Below are 22,011 nucleotides of genomic sequence, written 5' to 3'. Positions count from 1 at the left end.
ATCTATGGTATTACCCTGGCACATTTTTTCTTTTAACAGAGACTGTCACATGATAACTTGGATTTCTGTTCACATCATTGTGCCTTCATGTAATGATACAACTTGAGGAAGGGATCACAAAGGTGGTCACATAAGCTCATTTTGTACACAGCATACACAAGTAAGAATTACACTGTTATAAAGAAAATGTCTTACTGCCATTATTACTTTTTCTGACATATGTCAAATGGTTTGGTATAATTATCAGCAGTCATCATTTTGTTAATTTTATTTCCTCACACTTTAGTCCATGTCATATTTGTTACATCATACATATACATATGTGGTATTGCCAACAATAATAGTTTAGGTTCCAACACAAAAACATTTGTGTAACTGTAAATATTAAATTTAAAACATCAAAATCAAACACCAAAACCTAAAATCAAACCTGCATTATTGGTGTTTTTACTCACAGTTTACTATATTAACACCTTGAGCCACAGAGAAACCTACATGACAAGTCTATTTTCTTGGAATCATGGTATTTGACTGAAAAGCCAAAATGTTGAAATGATAAAATGTCAAAACCACAAAATATTGAAAACCTATTTAATGCAGGACGACCCTCCCCCCCCAGACAAAAAAATCATTTCTAAAGCCAAGAAGAAGCAGACAAAACAGTGCAAAAAGACACTCACCAGTCTAAACAAATCACAGAGCTGGTCTAACTATGAGGCAAAGATAGCTTCCTGGGTGAAAGATAACCATAAAGGCTTTTTTAATTATGTCTGTAACCTCAGAAGAAATGTTCAGCAAGGTGTCATGAATCATGAATGGCAACACTTACACTTAGCCTGAAGATATGGCAAACATTCTGGCTGAAAAGTTCAGTTCAAAATCCCCCACACATCACCTCCTACCACACCCAAAGAAATACCGACAACTATCCCCCTGCTGGCCATTATGAGGGAACTGTGCTCACTAAAGCCAAAATTACAGCCTGCATGAGTCCCAACAACATTCCAGGGTGCTTCTTAAATAGTTTAAAACAGAATGTATCAGGGCCACTAGAAACCCTCTTCAAACCACAGTCTCCAGATGGGCTTTGCCCCGAGAAATGGAGGACTGCAACAGTCATTCCACTGCACAAGGGGGGGCCATCAACTAACCCAGGGAATGACAGAGCCATAAGCTTGACCAGTCTTATCTGTAAGGCTATATGATGGACCTGATCAATAAGGACATAGGAACTCTCCAAACACTGGACCAGACCTAATTTGGCTTTGACAAAGGGAGGTCTTGCCTGCTTAATCTGGAGAACTTCTTTGAGGAAGTCACCAGGGCCATGGATGAGGGTAAAATGGGAAACACCACTTATCTTGACCTGGCCAAAGCTTTCAACACAATCCTCCACTCAGGGATCATAGATAAACTTATTAAGTTAGGCATAAACACCTACATCATCACATGGATCATCAACTGACTCACTTACAGGACACATGCTGGCCAGACAGGTGACTCCACTTCTGATAAGAAACCTGTTAGTAGCGGTATCCCACAGGGCTCAGTATTGGGATCCCTCCTGTTTAGTATATTCTCTGAATTGAAGGCTAATGTTGAGGGCCTCTGGCTCACCAAGTTCACCAATGATTGTAAGCTGGAGAAATCATTGAATCACTGAATGATGTTGAAATCCTACAAACAGGCCTAAAAATGACAAACAACTGGTGCCAAACCCATGGTCTGAAACTAATTGCTAAATAATGCTTAATCGTACCCTACTGTAAATCAGATATCACTGCAGATTATAATATTGATAACACACCACTAAATGTAGATCCAGTGGTGAGGTACCTAGGAAAACTCACAGATAACAACCTAAACTTTGACCACCAGGTAGCTACAGTAGTGGGGGAATCCTTCAATTTGACTCAACTTATAAGGAAAGGCATGGTATCAAGATCAAATGAAGTCATAATGCCTTTGCACTCAGCACTCATCTGGTCCATAATCAAGTACAAATGCTCCCTTCCACATGTACCTCAACAGGCACTTACACCAACTGGAGCACCGCAGAGATTTCTCACAAAAAAAATACAAAGAGTAAGATACATGTCTTATGCAGACTGACTAATGGCCCTATCCCTTTACTTCATCTCATATCATTTATTGAGAGGAGACTTATTCCTGACCTACAAGGTATTCTCTGATCCCACTCTGATGAAAATATTACATATTCACAAGGAAAATTATACGAGAGTTATACATTCCATGGACCTGAACCTTATTTGTGACTCTCACAGAACTTGCTAGATTGACAAATTCATGTTCAAAAGGTTGCCTCGTCTATGGAATAAACTTCCCATTTTCAAAAAACAAAGCCCATCCCTCACTCTTCAAAAATAATTTGGATGCATGGATGGGGAACTCTAAATTCACTCTCAGGGTACTGCCCATGTACATTATGGACATAGGCACTCTATAAAATGACTGAAGTCTCCAACAGCCAAAGACCCACTACCCTGATACTACCCCATCCCATATCTGGGGAATTAAAATAAAATATTGTCATATCCTGGGTACAGGGCCAGCCTTTGGTCATCTGGTGCCCTAGGCACAAGAGTGGCACAGCGCCCCGCCCCCACACCACCCAGTGGCCTCATCCTGGTCTATCTACACCATCCAAGTTACTGGAAAGTACCCCTGCTAGACCGGCAAACTAGGAAGCTGCCTAGTTGGCCTATGATTAAGGCCAGCTATGCCTGGGTATTATTGGCTAGGCTTGTAAAGGCTCTTATGACATTGGCCTAGCAATCACCTATGAACCTATGGAAGTGCACTGCCATCAGTCTCACTTGTGTTACTGATGACACTCCAAATTAAATTTTTCAGTTTTTGCATTCTGAAGTGAGATGTCATTGGCTGCTAGTGACTACTGACATTCAACAATGCCAAGCACTGCAAAAAGGATTAATCCAAAAAAAGACATAGGTTCATAGGTTGGTACTAGGCTATCAGCCATAGGGCTTATACAAGCCTAGCCATAACAATTCCCTGGCTATTTCTTCCCACAGTATTTCCTTCCCTGGATGTCTCCATGTGATTATTTCTCAACTCTGTGGCCTTCTATCATTAAAATGTGGACATTAAGTATCCTTAATTTCATAAAAAAATTACCCTCTCTAGACATGAACCTTGAAACTATGACATTAATATGAAACATTGAGATTAACATTATGTGCAACATACAGAATGGCATTTATGAGGCATTGAGAAAGTGAAGCTCATATACTCAAGATCTGAAATTGTAATACTTTATACTAATGGAGCAATATGCCCATTTTCTCATTGTGTTCCTTTGTCATTTCATAACAGAATTATGGATGAGAGTTGTATTTGCATCAATTAATCTAAGAAATCATGTCACAGTAAGAACAATTTTATGCAATACAAGAGCATGCTTTTCATTTTCTCTTGTGAGTAGTACTGTCTTTTGAAATGTTTGCATTATGATTAGCATTTGTTTAGAAATTTATTGTTTGTATGTTTAAGATTTATGTACTTCATATAACTTATACACACTTTGTACTCATAGGTACATTTACCCCTTAACAGGTGGTATAAAGGTGGTATAAAGGGTATCTCCTATATAATCACAATGCAGAGACAAGTAAACACTCACAACAAGCTCCGTGCACACACAGAATAATACCAAGTCCAATTGTTCAAGTCAAAACTGTTGCACGGAGATGCAGAAATCTGGATACACAAAGTCCATTAGTATTCAATGTCACTGCCTGCTAGGCACAGCAGCATATGCTGTTTGAGTTCAATAATATCAGCTACAAAAGTCACTACTTGCTATTCAGCACTGTTGGGAACTTCCAGCAACACCAGTCAACTCCACCGAACAATAACTTGTAAATCACACAGAATCAATAATCCAAGCGTTCAGTGAGGTGAAAGTAAAAGAATTGGTTTATTAAAACATCCAGCAAGCGCTTTCGACAAGGTCTTCTTCAAGCCGTTATACAAATTTTTTAAAAAACATTCAAAAACATTTATAGAAGATGTGACATAGACATAATGATGTCACATCCTGTTCAAACTACAATATATTAAAGATACAAACCATTTTCTTAAAACTTTTGAGCACTACAGAAATAAATCACCTAACATTCTTGCTGGGTATGGTAAATTATAAATGCTGTTAGCACATACATCAACTAGTGCAGTTCTAAAACTGTTAACATCAAAGTACATTAAAATACATTAAAATGCAGGACATTGTCTGCACCATTCCGGCTCTGTAAAATTGAAGTACCTAGTATTATAGTAGGTATGACAAGTGCAAACGCTATTTCTACGTGCAACAACTAGTACAGCTCTTTACCTATTATCAAACAAAATATACATGAGATCTACATTTGTAGTTTAAAACTTGCTCTCAGTAGCTGCATTGGAAAGTCCTAGTTCACTAGTTGTCAAAAATGCAAAGCACTGAATCCAACATTGTATACACAACTGAAAACATGAAACAGATGTCCTTATCCACCTTCCAGCATCCAAAAACTATTGCAAATGCATGACTGTTATAAATATGGGGGGGGTATTCTTGCTGGGTATGGCAAATTACAAATGCTGTTTGCACATACATCAACTAGTGCAGCTCTAAAACTGTTAACATCAAAGTACATTAAAATACATTAAAATGCAGGACATTGTCTGCACCATTCCGGTGCTGTAAAATTGAAGTACCTAGTATTATAGTAGGTATGACAAAATGCTAACGCTATTTCTACAAGCAACACCTAGTACAGCTCTTTACCTATTATCAAACAAAATATACATGAGATCTAAATTTGTAATTTAAAACTTGCTCTCAGTAGCTGCATTAGAAAGTACTCATAGGTACATTTACCCCTTAAGTATATATTCATAAAGGTGGTATAAAGGGTATCTCCTACATAAGTCAATGTAATCCCACACTTGTTTTGTAGGTGTATTCACTATGACACATCCTCTGTAAGTGTACATTAAAGTGGCTGGAGTATTAAACAATTAATTATTTGTGTACTACTGCTAATGATTTATTCTTGCAAGCTCTTAGCAAGCCCCGCTTCTCAAAACTAGCTCTTATACTGCTAGGGCATGTGTATGGCATCCTGTAGGTCCTCACATCATGTTTACTTGCCCAGCAGTTTGAGCTGATTGAGTGATTCATGAATGATGAGCTGACGCCTGATTCATATATTCAGATTGTCCAGAGGGTTAATCTGCACTATATAAACACATCATGGGGCTAATGAACTCAGATCATAGCAAGGAAGACTGCCTGAATTCACTAGCTTAAGATGCTACTGTTTGACTGCTGCAATGGCATTATTCTTAACAAACTTTAATACAGATCCTTGCAAGGTATGTAAATATTTCTTTACAAGAAATAGTTAAATTCTTGTGATGATATTATTTTTCAGAGAAAACTGAGTGATGTCTGCACTTTGCCCATTTGTATTTGTATTGGTATAGAAAGTATAGCAGATGTTGTTATTGGAAGCACCCTCATCTAATGTTACATGCTTTTGTCTGAGTATGTGAACATGTGTGAAAACAATTATTTTTAGTAACAATGTAAAAATTACATTTTAGACAAAAATCTGTATTAAGCCTGTTGTATATGCCTGGCATAAATTTATCCCATTAGAAGGCTGTGTCTTTAACATATGTGTTTGCTTTTGTGGGTTGTGGTGTGGGAAATTATTTTTTACAGGATTTTTTTATTTTCATTACTTAATGAATGCTGTCTACAATTTGCAAATTCCTTTTTGTAAGGGTGCTTTAACATTTGCTACTATAAGATGCTCAATGACTTGTATTGCATACCAAAGTTTTGTTTTGCCCACATGTCCTTAGCAAATTAACAGATGCAGGATATAGGAGGCAAATGATTTGGTAATATTTTCATTTCATACACTTGATTCATTGTTATTGCTGCTATATATTCTAGAGATACACTTTTTTTCATACTTAATCGGGATTGTCATTGTTTTGGTTGGAGAGTAGGATGTACACTTATGCATTAGATGTTTGTGTTCATATAGATCCGTTATGTATATTGTTTAATGATGCCTGCATAAATGCAAATATTTATTTTTTTGCCAGTCCCTGCTTTTTTCTCAGATGCTGAGAATGAGGTTATAATGTAGGCCCTCTGTCAACATGGATCATGCTCTTACAGAAATTTGTAGTTGACAAGCCTTCTGTGATGGTGTCTGGTGGCAGATGGTCAAAGATGTTAATGTTGTGGGTGACCAAGCCCATGACTATGACTAGATCTGACATCGAGATCGAGCCAGTGACATGATCACCAAGGGCAAAAAAAAAGAGTGAGTGTTATAGCATGGGAGCAGAGAGCTACTGGTGGTGGTCCTTCTACAGAACCACCACCCACCAAGACAGAGGAGTTCCCATCCACTGTAAGGGATCCAGGGAGCTCATTGTAGTTTCTCAATGGCATGCTTGATGCAGGTGCAGAGGTGGAAGACAACCAAAGGGTATCTACTGCTGATGCTCCAGGTATACCATTTGTATATATATATATATATATATATATATATATATATATATATAGAGAGAGAGAGAGAGAGAGAGAGAATGAGGAGAGAGAGAGATATGGGAAACAGAGAACCGAGATATAATTGTATAAAATCATATCTAGATTTATAACTAGGTTTATCATTCATGTGTCATCTTCAGTTTAATGTGTATCCTTCCTCTGCCCATCTCCATTTTATCTTCCTAGGCATATCTGGTACTGAAGTTCCAGGACCACCTGCAGATGGTATGGGCATTCCTTTTTTAATTGTATTCATGTATATAATTTATCTTGAAATCTACCTTAATTCACGTTTTAATTGCACTTGCATCTATTATTACTTAACTCAGGGTTAAGTAGCATTAATGTGATAATTTATTTATTTTATTTCTCTTTCTATTGTGTTTTATTGCTCTAATCACACTTGAGCTTGACACAGGCACTGTGGAGCTCCAACCACCTGATGTCAGATTATCAGTAGTCTCTGATGATGATGGCGGTGATGAAAGAGCACAGTCTGGGGTTTCAGGGGGTCAGTCTGACATTGAAGGTGTGGTTCCCACATTGCCACCCAGTGTTTGGACACAGTCAGTATGCCCACAACACAGCCATTTGTGGTAGGATAGGTTGACAGTGGCACAGTTGATCAGGGTAGTGTGGTGTGATAACTCAAGTTGCAGAGTCTTCCCTAGCCATCGGGAGGGTGAATTACCACAAAAGGGGTCAGTAGAGGTGCTCAAAGGAAGTGTGCCTTCCACCCTCCTTCTGATGTTGGTGTGCCAGTAAATGTCATGCAGTGTCTGTATAGGGCTATCGTGGAGGCACAGGCAAGTTTGATCAGGGCTTTGGAAGAGATAGAGTACTTCATGTTGAGTATTCTGACATGCAAGACTGCCCGAACTGTGTGGATGACTTCTTGGACCAGATGAATGACACACACTGGATCATGCACTGAATGTAATGGAATGTCTGCTAGGGCAAGGTCAGCATCCATTTGTCAGGAGAGCCACTCCATCATAAGGCATTAGCCAATATGGCTGTGCCAGATCCTGCTCCCATAGTGACATTACTTCCACTTTTCCATCAGTTATTGAGGTGTCCACACACAGACATGCTAGATCATGTGGTTGTGGAGGTAATCATGATAAGAGCTCATCCAGCATACATTGCTGACATTCAGTTAGCATCCCAACTTCTAGCCAGGGTCATGGAAGTAGCAGTGCAATTCCTGGCAAAGCTAGTTCTTGTGGTTGTGGCTGATGACTGTGAACTGAATCCTCTATCATGCATGGCTCACACCTATTCAGGTGTAGTGCTAGCAAAGGTGCCTTATTTGTGCTCCTCTAGACCCATGCATTTTGGCCATGCCACCACACACACACAAACAGACATGTATATAAGCATTAATGCTGAATGATTTATATCTCTTACTGCTTGCTTGCTGTTAACCTGATTTCTCTCTCTCTCTCTCTCTCTCTCTCTCTCTTACACACACACACACACACACACACACACACACACACACACACACACACACACACACACACACACATCCTTTGGTGTTTGGCTTGCCCTCCTGTAACACCACCCCCTACCTGTGCAAAGGATGCTTTACATATTTCTTTGTGACTTGGGGTTACATGTGTCTGATGCAAGAGATGACAATAATGCTTGCTTACTCAGATGCTTGCTTTAATCAAAAGCATTGTACTGATTTTTTTTCCCTGCTCAACTTCAAATAATTGCTATGTAGTTAGTGATACTCATTGTATCCATAGTAATGTTATTTTTAATGCAGTGCTGCTAGCTAGGAATTAGTGCTTCCTCAGCACCTTGTGCAAATGATGCTAAGATTATCCTGGTCACTTTTAGGGTGTCTAAGTTGGGCAAATTGTATGCCTGATGCACAGTATTGGGATGGTCAAACATATGTGCTTGGTAATTACATATTTATGAAATTCATCAGTTGGATGGCATATTCCCTAATATGTGTCTTGCATATTAATGTTACATTTTCTGTTTCTTAGGGATACTTAAGTATGCTTGCTCTTGTATGTGGATGATTGTGAAATTTGATCTAACATTTATTTTTGGGTGTTGTTTAGACATGGGTCTGACTTGTCTTTACATACAAGCTGTATACCATGTGCTATGAAAAGCCACTTTTATATACATTTTAACAAATTTGTATTTATTTTGCAAAAAATGACTTATGAGTTAATGCTGACATTTCTACAAAGCTGAGCCATGTTTTAGCCTACTGGTGTACAATACTTGCATATGAGGGTAATAATAATTTGTATCTCTTCTTTACAGGTTCATCACTTGCAAGTTATCTCTTCTGGGGTTGACTCTGCCTGATGCTCACAGAGCACAAACATTACACGGGCAAGTAAAAGCTGATAATTTTGCATGCATTCCTGTTACTGTTTACATGTGCTTAACTTCTGAGATTTTCACTTAGGTAGTGAATGTATGCACTATCCTCTGCCGCTTAGCCAGGACCATAGCACATTTTGCAGACCTACATTTGCCGGGAGTATATCCAGCTGCTTGTTCTTCATCAGAACTCTCATCTGTGTCTGCTGGACCTGCCTGTAGTACTGGGAACTGTCTTCCTTGTCCTTGTTTTCCTTGTTGCAGCTGTTTCCTGACAATTACACTGTGCAACATGGCACAGGCTATATTTTGGCTGAGGTGTCAGAGTCATAAAGCAAGACACCTCCAGATGTAGCTAGACATTTCAACTGTCATTTGAGCAAGCCAAATACACACTCTATATTTCTAGTATGAGCATGTCTGTCATTGTAACCTTGCTCAGTGGGGTTGCGTGGGTTCTCATGGATGTCATGCACCAAAGTTCCAATGCATAACCTGTATACCTCACTAGATACCTTTGTGGAAAGTCACCCCTATAAAGCCTTACATGCAGGTCACAGGAGTGCTACAAGTGTGAGTTGTGAAAACTGTCAGGGTTACCTGCACACACATTATAGATGATCCCTTGGGCAATACAGACCACCTGACAGTTGATAGAGTGATATCCTTTTCTGTTGATGTATCTCCTTTCTTGTTTACCACGTCCGGCTTTTATTTTAATGTGTGTACATTCTATACCACCTAGAACCTCAGGGAAATGTACTTTGGCAAAGAAATATTGCATGATCAATAGATCTTGCCTCTGGAGTCCATGAAAAGCAAATATGCTCCCTTACATATTGCAGCATTGCATTGAGAAATCTGTGCAATATTCTTGAAGCTGAGGACTGTGACACTGCTAATATATCCCCTGTGGGTCTCTGAAAAGTGCCTGATGCTAGTATATGTAATGGTATGTATACCTTGCTTTCCACTGGGATCAGTTCTCCACGATTTCTACAGGGCTTCGGGAGAAGGTGGAAGATGTTGACTATTTCCTCCCAGGTATCCCTGTATACCCCGTAGCACTCTAATATTTCAATATTATGAAGTCTATAATAGGTCAAATGTGATCTGAACATTCTTCTCCTTCTATGCCAAGGTCTGGCAGCAGCATCTTGTGTTAAAGTCTATTACATGTACAGGTTAATGATAGCAGCAGCACCCCGTACCATTTTTTATAAGCATGTTTATAGCTGTATTCCAAAGAGTATTGGAATTGAGGACTAAAGAGTGTGAGGCATGTACATGTGGGTTTTATACACTCCTGAATTACTCCTCTATGTTGAATTGCTTGATTCATTGTACTTGTTCCTTCATTAGCATATTCTACTGCTTACCTTTGTTTTGCGACAAGCAGCAACATGTAGAACTGTTTAATGAATACTAAACTGCTCGTTCGTCGCTGCTCGTCACTCACATGCACTTAGTGGAAAGTGTAGGCTTTCATGAATCTGATCCCATATTTTTACAACATAAAGCCATAGATCTAAACTCTCTGACAGTAATTTCTGATTTCCTTGCACATCATTGTCTTGAGGCTCAAATAGGGGCATTGGAAACATGCACTGGTTGTACTAGTAACATTAATGCAGTTAAAGATTACAGACCCATAATCTTGCTAATTTTGGGTAAGAAAAAAATAGAAACATATGCCCTACTTCTCAAAGATTTTTTCTCACTAAAGGGAAGCTTAATATATACCAGCATCCCAGTGTAAAAAGCAGATCAACAGTCATAGCTGCACATTTCTTAGTAAGAAACATCATAGAAGCTATTGAAGAAGATGCATAAGTGTATGTCAGGTCAGCAGACTATAGGAACACATTCAGTGTGTGGATCATACTAGCCTAGTAAAAATACTTGGTGCCACAATTGTACAGCATTTAGTGTTGCTATTGCACAGTATCTGGCCAGTTTGATTCCTGACTGGGGTGCCTTCTTTGTGGAGTCTGCAGTTCCTCCTTAGATATACTTTGTTTTTTGCTGGGTTTGCTGGTTGCGTGACATGTCCCAAAGACATGATATTATATAATTTTTCCTAGGAATGCATGCCGCATGTGAGGGTGTGTATCCTATGACAGACCTGTGACCCATCCAGAAATGTTTCTCTGCCTTGTACCCACTACCTTCTGGGATAGCTGTGCCCCACCCCACCCTGAAAAAATATAAAGCAGATATCAGAGAATGAATGAATTAATAAACATAATAATGTGCATCTTATTAGTGAGGTAGATAAAATAAAATTGGTTAGAAAACACAGCCAAAATTATAAAGCACCTGCATAACACCATAAGACATACGGAAAAGATTCAATACAGGAATTTTATTTATTTATTTATTTAGTGACATTTGTTGACCAGGAAAGTCCACTGGGTCAGAAACCCATTTTCCGTGGAGGCCCAGGGAGAAAAGCTCCACTGACATTGTAATGTTCCACATAAAATACAGAGTTAATACAGAGATATACATACAATACATAGGATAGGTAAATTGGTACAAAGTGAATTCAGAAAATTTAAATATTATTAGTCTGTAATGATGCAAAGTAAAATACTATTTTTCAATTGCATAATGCAATCATAAGTGTAAATACAATATTGTAAGTTGGAAAATTAGTAATATAAAAAGGAAGACGTTAATGCAGTAGAAGTTTTAGAAGTAGGGTCTGTAGTTAAAGTGAGTAGGATTAAGGAGGCTTGCACTGTATTTCACAGGTGCAGGTGGGATTGTTTAGATAGTGGGTTTTTAGTGCAGTTTTGAAGGCTATTATGGAGTCAAGCTAAGTAATTTTAGAAGGGAGGGCATTCCACAGTTTGGCAATATTAGAGGAATATAGGCATTGTCCAGCTCTTTTGTTGGGTTTAGTTACATTTAAAATTTGCTTGTTTGTGGACCGAAGGGTTCTAGCTGGGGTGTATGCATACCTCTCAAGTGTACCTCATTGTGAGGGACGTCCCTCATTTGAGGTCCTAAAATGATCATGTTCCTCGAAGTTCCACATTGAAAGTATCTGTTGTACATTCAGTGTTAGGTATTTTTTAACTGATATTCATGATAGAGAAAGCAGAATCATATTACTTCATCAAGATAAGTTTTTATATGTAAAAATAGCAGATTTTAACCATCCTATGAGCTTTTGAGGTGAAGTTGTTAGTAAGCTGTTAGTATGTGTTCCACATATTGGGCATTTGTCCCACATTATAAGGGGTAACATTCCTCATTTTGGAGATGGAAGGTTAAGCGCTATGGGTGTGTGTGTGTAGAATAGATTGGAGTGCTGGGCAGCTATTAGGTTTAAATATTAGCTTGTGAGTGAGTGTTAAATGGGAGTAATGGAGATAGTGGTGAAATTCAAGCCAGGACAGGTTAGTAAAAGCGTTACAGTGGTATGAGCGGTTAGGCATGTTAGAGGCAAATTTGGCTATCTTATAGTAACAAGATTGCAGCTTATTATTAATAGATGTATGGAGGTTTGTGAAAATGGGACTTCCATACAAGAGGCAGGGGAGAAGTAGAGTGCTTGATAGTTTTATCTTTGTTTGCTTATCTAGGTAAAGTTTATGTCGGTATAGTTTTCCAAGTTTGATGTGTTTTTTTTTTTTTTTTTTACTGTATTGAGAATGTGTTGCTCGAAAGACAGTTTGTTATCAATGGTGATTCCTAGAAGCTTTGAACTTTTCACTTGTTCAATTTCTATATTGTTGTGTGTAAAAATCTTGAACTCTGTGGCTAATGGTTTTGTTGAAAATAGTAACAGTTTAGTTTTGTTGGGGTTCAACATTAGTTGAGCATCATTTAGCCAGGTTTCTATGGATGTAAATGAATTTTGGGTAATCTTTTGTAGGTTAGAGAAATTGTTGGAGGAAGAGATGATAGTTGAATCGTCAGCATATGCTTTGTTGGGAGGCTTTATTGAGATCATTAATGAGTATGTTAAAAAGTAGAGATCCTAAAATAGAACCTTGTAGTACTCCTGTGTTATTGGCCAGATACTGTGATTGTTGGTTTTGCCATCTAACAGATTGTTGTCTATTATTGTTCAGAGAAGAGTACTGGACCCACTGTTATTTTTTAATTTATACTCTGGGTGTAAATGGGTTGAGAGGTCTGTCATTTATACAACATAAATGGTGACGTGAAAATCACAACTGAAGATAATACAAAACCTCTGCACTAAGATCTGGATAACATCAGTAAATAGTTTTAAAAAATAGGTTAATGATATATGGAGATAAACAATGAAATCTAAAGTGAAAACTTTTGGTTCTGTGTTCACAAATATCAACTATTTTATTATTGGTACAGTATTTGAAAATATCATATCACATAAAGATTTCAGTATATGGGTTGATATCAGAATTAACATTGAATGTGTTTATTTGGACGTACTTCGACATATCAAAGTACATAAATATTGAACAGCTCAATTTTTTGAATATTTTCATTCTGAGCTAGAGGAGGCTGAGAAGGGAATCTGCAAATGCTCTCATGAGACTAAGAATTAATTTGCATCTGATTTTTTTTTTATGTTAAAAACTGAATCTTAAAGGACAAGCATAATCTGTTTCATTGAGAGACCCATAAACACGTGGAACTGCTTCCTACTCCCTATTCCCTCAGGAAAAATTAAAACAATTAATATACATAAATTCAATGTTTTGTTAATGCTTGGGAGGTAGAAAGCATTTTGTGACAGATTTTGTTCTGTGCTTTGTCCAGGAGAAATATATGCCTCGGTCAGACTTGTACATTATATGCTAGTTACATTGATACACACATGAGAAAAGAACAGAAACATGAATGGAATGGCGTCAATAGCACAGCATGTGTTTCTGCAGTATGTGTAGTCAGACCACTGCACAAATAACATCTTCATACTAGGATGAGCTTTGGCAGGCAAAGGGACCATGGATTCCTGGTCCTTTTCAGGGATCACTTATGATGAGTGAGCTAGAAAAGGTATTGTATCGAATTCTCCTGGCAAGATGAGGATATCTTGTGAGATCACTCTGTGGTTAAAGCAAGCAACAGGTGATGCAGAACACTCATGTTTCTCTGTATTTTATTGAAAATATTTCAGGGAATCATTTTTTTACTGTTTTTTTTAATCCTACAAAATATTCATCAAAGTCAACAAAAAAATCCCTAAAAAGCATTTTTGCAGGAGGTCAAGTTCCTTTGCACCTCCCATGTGGGGGGCATCACTCCTACACTCCCTCACTCAGAAACCTGGATCCTACAGACATTGCCAACATAAGGGCTGACCGTTCTAAACTCCCTTCACCTGATCCCCCTAAAAAGGAGGGATATCTATACCAAACGCATTGCAGCCCCCATACATCTCCAGCGCCCAAAAGAAAAACGTAAAGCAAAAGCAAAAACACAGCATCCATGGATGTAAATCCCTCCCCAAACTGCCCATGAACTCAATGCACTGCAACACCTGCCCCTGGGGACACACCTGTGTGCATCATCTTACCTCTGGATAATGCACCACAAGAGTGCACACTGCAACTGTGGAACCACTTCACAAAGGCGGTGCCTCCACAGACCCTGGAAATTACCGGGCCATATATAGTTTCTAAAGCCCAGCCTCCAAGAAGCCATGAGGGACCATAATGAGAGAAATAAAAAAAAAGACATAAATTTGATGCAGATGATCCAACCCATCATAATGGAGGTCGTTAGGCTACCCATCAATTTTAAATTAGGTTTTTCTTTTCAAAAACTTCACCAAAGTTTATTTTGTCAAAAAAGGCAGTCCATACATGCTTTTGTTGATTGTATCAAAAAGGTTGATACAATACCCCACTCAGGTATCATTGAAAAACTCATCAGCAAAATGATCATCCCATACCATCATTGATGGGTTCCATCAGAGCTGAGTGCAACCCAGCATCACAACATGGAGTTGCTGGCTTACAGTGACAGAACCCACCTCAACAGGTTGCTGTGTCACACCCAAACTCAGTCACCAGTCCTGGCCCTGGCTCCTACTTCTTGCCTCTCACCAGCAAACACTAACATTACATGCAGCTGACAACAGTTTGTTTGCACTGCACTGACAAACTCATTAGAGAAAAACACATCTGACACAGATATCCTTCAGAAGGGTCTCACAGAGACACAGAACTCACTAGAAGGCCACGCTCAAAGTTAAATGCCAAAGCCAAAATTAGTCGCCAAAGTTCGCCCCAAAAGGTACATGATAGAAACCAAATAGGTGGCAAATGGACGAGCCGCACCAGAAGTAGGCAACAGCAGAACCTTACCTGAAGTAGTCCTCTGTCTCACGACAGTCATGCTAAGTAAGTTAGTAGAAGACCTAAGTTGTAAACACCTTCATGAGGGGGTTTTTTCATCTGTAGAAGGGTCATCAAGGTAGTCTTTTACTCATCATCACTCATCAGACCTATGACTCATCACTCATCAGACAGATGATTCTGATGAATGCCAAATTCGAGCTGATGAGATCTGACAGCACGCGGAGGGACAAAAAGGGACTCACCAAACACCAAAAGGATAAAAATCCCTCGAAAGAAAGAATTGACTGAAGACTCAGTCACTCATGCTCAGAACACCGCTTGACCTTGGTGACCTTTGCCCACAACATACACACCCAGAACCAGATTTGATTTGATGAATTCAAAAAAAAAAATCCAGATCCATCAGAACCACAGTGGGAGACTGGAGACTCCACCATGACCATGACTAGTTGAGGGGCTAGATTCATCACCCAAAGACTCCCTATGCTGTGGAACAAAATCAAAAAAAATCCCGTACATGTGAGGCACTGGCCTCACTGGCCTTGTTCAAGAGAAATCTTGACCATGGGATGGGGATATACCCGAGGATTACCTCAGTGTCATATTTGTCATTCAAGAGGCACAGCAAAATAAATAATGGGGTTAGTTTTTCAGAGGGTGGGGTAAGAAGCACAAAAACGATGGGCTAGGGCTTTGTAATGCCTCGGGGCAGATAGCCTAGTATGAACCTATGAACCTATGAATTTAATAACTCCATGGTTGCACAGCACTGAAGAAAGGTGAATTCTGTAAGAAAAAGCATGCATACATATCACACAAACAGCAATCCCTCTGTGCCTAATTAAAAACTATGAAATTTGAAGAACCCAAATAGAACATGTTTAGTGAAATTAAAAAGAAAAAAAAAAAACAGACCTTGACCAGGTGTGAAATTGCCAGCACTGATGTATGTGTATGTGTGGATGTGGATATGTGTAAGCATGTGTGTGCTCGCGCGCACGTGCATCCGTGTGTGACTGTGTGTGTGTGTGTGTGTGTGTGTGTGTGTGTGTGTGTCTGCATGTTTTATCTACTTATGTATAAACATACGGACATGTATTATAATGCGGGGGATTATGGCATACATAGCCTCACACATGTGGGGGCATAGCAGTTTTCCCCTGCAGAAGACAAAGTAGCTGGCTGATGTTTTGAAATAGTATTTGAATCTATTTCTGCTCATCAAAATGTGCACACACACACACACACACACACACACACTCCCACACACCCACACACACACACACACACACACACACACACACACACACACACACACACACACACACACACACACACACACACACACACACACACACACACAAACACACACGTATATTACATCCATATATAACGAGAATATAAATGGACATTCAATGTTGCCTTCTATCAAAAGTGGTGAGCATATTCTTCTGTTTCTTATATACCAGTGAGACTGTAGTCACCTTCTCTCTGTGAGCTCCTAAGCATAAGTTTATGTTGTTCCAAATCCCTTCTCAACCCATACTGCTTATGTTTTTTATGACTGAACATTAGAAACAAGATCATCTTTTACTGGGGAACTATTTACTTGGCATGACTTATTTAAAAATGGAAATAAAGAACATGAAACAAAATAGTGAAACAGAATCCTTTATTTTGCATCTTATAAACAGGTGAACACTAGATAAATACTATTTAAATAGCAGTAGAACAATTCTGTAATATTAAGAAAGGCACTATTATAATGTTTCCTAGCTTAAACTGCACAAGTTCTACCTCTACTAGTGACAGGTTTTTTTTGCCAACCAAATGCAAAATTAACAAACCAATCCTGAAAGTGAGATACTGAACCAAAATAGTACAGAACTAATGCATTCGAGATGGATAGTAAGGGCAGCATGCATCATTTCAGGCATACACACTAGACAGGAGCAGTACTACACATCATGTTACATAGGCAATATTATGATTGCATGGCAAATAAGGTGATTAGTGTCACTCCTCTTGTGTATTCAAATAAGATGATGAGGCTCGGGTGTTCGTTTAAGCAGTTTATTACACACAAACATCAGGATGGTGGATAGAAACTTAAACGAACTAACTGACTGACTGCTACACACATACATGCATTCACTCCGGCTGCACACCCAAAATGGCACTCTAGCTTGCAGGTGCTGAGTACTTATATGCACGTGCCCAAGGACTGGAATGGCACTCTGCTGTATATCCTCCCTTTGTATCTAATCTGTCCTGCAATAAAAATGCCAATTGGATGAGCATGCAAATTATACAGATATATACAAACAATGACAATCATGTCCATGTTGCTGTGTATTTGGGATTAGGTCTTGAGATACAACCTGACTTCGTAAAGTAATAATTCTAACTGGGTTTAGCAACAGGCATAGTCACTGGGGAATGTTCTTCTTCAGGATTTTCAAGGATACTTTCAGGAACAGACAATGAAATGTTCTCTGGAACAGGAACATTAGATAAATCACTCTGAGAACTAGAGTGTTTATTACAGGCAAGATGCTGTAACACTGGCTCAAACACCAGTAATCAATGTTTCTGATTCTGCCTAATTTCCATCCCTTGCGACTCAATGATGCATGATCTTGGTTCCTCACATGAACGTTTCACAAGTCCTATTCAGTCAAATCCTTTCGCTGCCTGCATCCTCACTATCTCTCCTTTTTTTAATGAATTCAGAGACTTGCTGGTTTTGTCATAGTAGGACTTTTAGGAGTTGGGCTTTTACTGCTTTATTGTTTTTAGCACTTGGAATCACCAAATTCTTACTGATTGGTAGTGTGGTTCTGATTTTTCTTGGCATTAACCTCTGGGCAGGTGAACCAAGTTGATTGTCGCGAGGAATGTTTCTGAGATTTAGGAGATTTAGAAAAACATCAGTATTATCATGTTTAGATTTTTCCATCAGCTGTTTTGCACTTTGAACTGCACGTCCCACCAAGCCATTAGACTGTGGGTATTCAGGACTACTAGTGACATGAACAAAGTCCCACATTTCAGCAAATCTTTTGAACTACTGACTGGTAAATTGTGCACCATTGTCAGAAATAACTTTGTGCGGACTACTGTGAACAGAAAATTGTCTCTTCAACTTTGCAATAACAGTACTGGACATGAGACTGGGAAGTAGGTCAATCTCGAATGAATTGGAATAAGAGTCTACTAACACCAAGTAATGTTGACCATTCCATTCAAAAATATCTGTAGCTACTGTTGTCCAAGGTAGTTCGGGAATCTGGCTTAGATGATGTGGTTCTGTTGGTGTGGTTTAGTACTATTACAAACAGAACAAGCTGAACGTTCTTTCTCAATATCTTTTGACATGGAAGGCCAAAATACTAGTCCTCTCACCCTTCTTTTGGTAGAATCAGTTCCTGGGTGGCCACGATGCAAGATTTTAATATACTCTTGCAAGGATTTTGGAACAATCACTTTTGGACCATTCATGATGATACCATCTTCCATCAAAATCTTGTCTCTGTAAGGAAAATACTGCTGCACATCTAGTGGTAAACAAAATTGCTTTGACAACCATCCCTGACTGATAAAGTGATTGAGATTCTGGAGAATTGGATTTGAAGCCGAGTGAGCTTGAAGCTCATCTAGACATGTGGAAGAAAAATTTCTAACTTCCATGACTTCAAAATCAGGTTTCTCATTTTCATGCTGTTCAGTTTTTTTTCTGGGTGATCTGGATAAAGTATCAGCAAGATAAAGAAAAATGCCTTTTGTGTAAACCAAGTGAAAATTGTACTTTTGCAACTTTAACATCATGCACTGCAATCTCACAGGAGCTGTGTGCATGGGCTTTTTCAAAATAGTGACCAAAGGTTGGTGGTCAGTCTTGGTTTAAATAGGTTGGCAATCAATATAATCATGGAACTTCGAACATGCAAACACAATTGCCAAGAACTCTTTTTCAATCTGAGCAGACATCTCAGTTTGGGTTACAGTTCTGGGTGCATAGGCTACTAGTTTTCCTCTTGAAGAATAACTGCACCAAGACCAAACTTTGTGGTATCACAGGAAAGAGTTATAGGTTTGTGAACATCAAAATATCTTAAAGTGGGTGGACTGGCAATTCTCTGTTTCAGGGCATCAAATGCTCTTTGGTGTTGTTCTGACCAGGACCAGGTTACATCTTTCCCTGTCAGCTCTCTTAGCAGTGCTGAAAGCTCACTCAAATCTGGAATGAACTTGCCCAAATAGTTGACCATGCCAAGAGAAGGTTGTAGGGACATGACATTGTCTGGAGCTGGCATCTCAAGAATTGCAGCTTGTTGGAAGGATCTGGTCATAAGCCTGAACTAGTAAACAAATGACACACATAAGTAAATTCTTTCAGCCTGAATTTGCATTTTTGAAGATTCAGCATAAGATTGACTTGACGAGCACATTCCACAACTTTTTTGAGGTTGCTATCATGTTTGCCATCACCATTGCCTCCTACAAGAATATCATCTACTATTATAGCACGTGGATAGAGAGAAAAAATTTGTTCCATCACAAGTTGAAAGACTTCACTGACAGAATTTATCCCAAAATGGCATTCTCAAAAACCTCTATCTTCTGAATAGTGTACTGAAAGTGGTTAGTAATGAACATTTTCAGTCAAGCAAAATTTGGCAAAATGAACTTTTTGTATTTAAGACAGAAAAACAGTGGCATTTGGCAAAAGAGCAGCAATGTCTTCAATTGTGTGCATTGGATAATAAGGTTGTTTTAGTGCTTTGTTCAAATCTCTTGGACCAATACATATTCTAATATCATCTGAGCTTTTCTTATGAGCTACCACCATGGAAGATACCCATTCAGCTGGTTCATCCACTGGACAAATTACTCCTAGAAGCACCATTCTGAGTAGCTCAGCTTTGACTCTGCCTTGCATGGCTTCTGAAACTTTTGGTGCTGGCCTGATGACTAGGCTTACCTCGTGGTCTAACTTCATGGAGTACACAACTGAGACTTTGATGATTTGTCTTCAAAAAGATCAGCACAGTCAGAAAAAATAGTTTGTGCGAAATTTTCTTAGTTGCACATGCTTACATAGTGGACCTCTGCATTAAATGAAAGCAGTCCCATTTTCAAACTGTCTTTGAGGCCTAACAATGACTGTATGTGCCTCTTGACCACATAAAATTGCAAGTCATAGCTCTTCCCAGAAGAATAAAATGAAAGCACTGCTGAGCCTTCGAACTGAATTTCTTCACCACCATAAGCAATAAGCTTCACACACTTTGCCAAATCAAGCCTCTCACCAGCTTTTAATTTAGCAAACATTTCTGCTGACATAACATTGCACTTTGAACTAGTATCGACTTTGAGCTCTACAGGTCTCCCATTAATCCGAACAGTACAAAATACTTCATTCTTTGCCCACAAATCTACTGCATTGACTGTTTCACCAAGCACAGACACACCATCAACATAAAAAGTAGGGTCACAGCTTTCTAGCTGATCAATTTGCCTCTCTAAATGCTCTCTTTTAATAAAAGAATATGCCCCTTTAGATTTACAGAACTTTTTGAAATTATTCCACTTTTTACATGTGTGGCACTGCTGACCAAAAGCTAAGCACTTCGCTCACTCTGGCTCATGATTACCTCCACAATTATGACAGTTGACTATGAGGCTAGTCACAGGTTTTACTGAGTCACCTCTCTGCTTTACTAAGTGTGCCCTGATTTTTACTGTAGCTGCTCTGGGTTTTATTGAAGTAACCACACTTTTAGGCCTATATCATTTAACCTTGAGCTGCACACTTTCAACAGTAGCACTGGAAGGCACTGCAAGCATACTTTTCTCACTTGTAAACATATTTGTGTGCTTTTCTGTGAGCTCATACATCTGACAAATCTCTATGACCTTATTTAAAGTTAAATCACTGTCTTGAAGCAAAATCTTTCTCACTGCATCATATTTAATACCACATACAAGCCTGTCTTTTATTAACTCATCTCTTAAATTACCAAATATGCATGTTTTTGCCTTGTTTCTCAAGTCATTTATATATGCTGCAACAGTTTCACCAGGATTTTGATCAATTTTGTAAAATAAGTGTCTTTCCATTATGATGTTTGTTTGAGGTTTGAAAATTTCTCTAAATTGACATTTTAAGCACTCAGGGTCTTCTCACATTTCAGCTGGTACCAAAATATAGCGGTCTTCCCCCTCCCCTGCATACACAGCTGGGGCATACACAAATGAATGTTCCTTTTCAATGGCTTCTGAGCCAGCTAGATTAAGCAGAATAAATGCCTTTGTATGTGCATCTTTATCAGAAAAAACAGTCTGTATGAAAATATCATATTCTTCCTCAAACATTTTCCAGTTTTCAGCAACATTATTATCAAATACAGGTGGAGCAGGTCTGCGAAATCTGTCTGCCCTGCCAACAAAATGTTCAAACACACACCTGGTACTTGAAAAATATTCAATTGCAGAACAATTGTTTTGAAATTACTGTATTCTGCAAAATAGCTGTACTGTAATACTGCACAAACTTGCCAACCCATTGCACACTTCAGATATTTCAAATAGTTTTAGTTAATAAGAAAAAGAAGCAAATAGAGAAAAAATATGGTCATTTTCACTTTTTTATACATTTTATGCAATTCAAATGTTATTTCAAGCGTTATTGTAAGCATTTCAAGTACTTTTATTAATATATTGTAGTTCTGAAGATTTTGTTTA

Source organism: Protopterus annectens, chromosome 6.part0 (genome assembly GCF_019279795.1).
Source record: "Protopterus annectens isolate FY-2018-M chromosome 6.part0, PAN1.0, whole genome shotgun sequence".
NCBI classification, from domain to species: Eukaryota; Metazoa; Chordata; order Ceratodontiformes; family Protopteridae; genus Protopterus; species Protopterus annectens.
Note: the sequence above shows the minus strand (reverse complement) of the source record.